The following is a 1,620-nucleotide window of genomic DNA, read 5'->3' as shown; positions in this document are numbered from 1 at the left end:
GAAGACCTCATTCAACAACAGTGCAGGAGAGGAAATTATGTTTAACCAACAGGGAGAATTTGAAGGGGGGTTTGATATTACCAACTTGGTCACTTTCCCTAACCGGTCCTATGTCAGGGTCAAAGTGGGAAGAGTGGAACATCACATTGCTGCAGACAAAGGATTCACCATTAATGAGGACAAAATTGAATGGCACAGACAATTGAAGCAGGTGGGGAAATGCCACTATTTCTTGCACAATTCATCCTTAACTTGATAACTTGATATTTATTTATTTATTTAATAAATTTATATGCCATCCAATTACTTGTGTTTCTGGATGGCTTACAACATAAATAAAATTGACAAACCCACTCTTGCTGCAAGTCAATAGAAATACCACCGTAAAATTCAGTATTAAGACATAATAAAATATTGATTAAATAAAAAGGTGTTAACCTGGCACCAAAAAACATGATGACGGTGCCAGGCGGACCTCTCTAGGGAGTGTATTCCATAGTCAGGGCACCACCACAGAGAAGGCCCTCCTCCAGGTACTCTGTCTGCTAACATCTTTTATGGGAACACCATATAGGGAGTGCAGAATTATTGCATTTAAAGTAAATAAAGTAAATATGGTGCCTACAGTTCAGTTTGGGGACAAAAAGATACAATAGATTCCCAGATCCAAGGTCTAAGTCAAAGACCCTATGTCACATCCAGAAATGTAGGCTCTTACATCTTTTCCCATCACAGCCAACACAGAAAGAACTGCATAGGCTACCTCTCCAACACTGGGAATTAGACCTTGGAGAGTGGGTTAAAGGATGGTCCAATGATTTGCCAGGAGAGGAGACGATAGAAGAGCAAGAATGAGCAGCTCTCAGCCAAGCAGCCATCTTCAAAATTCCCCCATCTCAATCTCAGAACAAGAAACAAAAGGAGGACTAGTGCTTTGGTGTTCTTTATTTAGCCCTTCCTGTGCATTAAGCTGGTGCAGCTCCATGTACACCAGAGTCCTTGAGTGGAAGGAGGAGCCCTTCCACTCGGGCACGTCTCCTGGCCCCAAGCTTGCTCAACAGCAGCTTCTTGTGTCCCCAAGGGAAAAGTCCTTGGCTTGGCACAGCATTTTTCTGCACTGTTGGCCACATCAGTTCCTATCTCAGTGTTTTTTTGTTGTCGTGGCATCAGCTGTTTGCACAACTGAACATCCCATTCAGAATTCACCTCCATTCAAGATAAATTATTCAGCCCTTTAAATTATGATGCCTTGCCTAGTCCTTGAACCACTTATACATGTACATGGTTATGACACTGAAAGAAAAAAGAAAAGGGTATGTGAAAAAGCTGAATGGTGCAATTCTGGGGTCTCCAAGAGACAAGGCTGTGCCACGAACACCCTATGTTTTGCTTTCTCCCCACAACACTCTTGGGCCCAATCTCTTCAATCTCATGGCTTGCTCTACCCACATAAAGCTCCCATTGGGAATGATGGATCCGTGTCCTCTCCAGGCTCCATCTCCCACTCCACTACCCAGCAAAATGGCCAAAACAAGGCTATCTCGAAAAATGCAGAGAGGAAGGAATGGGCAGAGAAAGATCAAATTGGCTGCTTCTGTTGCCCTTCCTTGCAAGGCTGCC

This window comes from Varanus komodoensis, unplaced genomic scaffold (genome assembly GCF_004798865.1).
Source record: "Varanus komodoensis strain SLA01 unplaced genomic scaffold, ASM479886v1 scaffold767, whole genome shotgun sequence".
Classification (NCBI taxonomy): domain Eukaryota; kingdom Metazoa; phylum Chordata; class Lepidosauria; order Squamata; family Varanidae; genus Varanus; species Varanus komodoensis.
Note: the sequence above shows the minus strand (reverse complement) of the source record.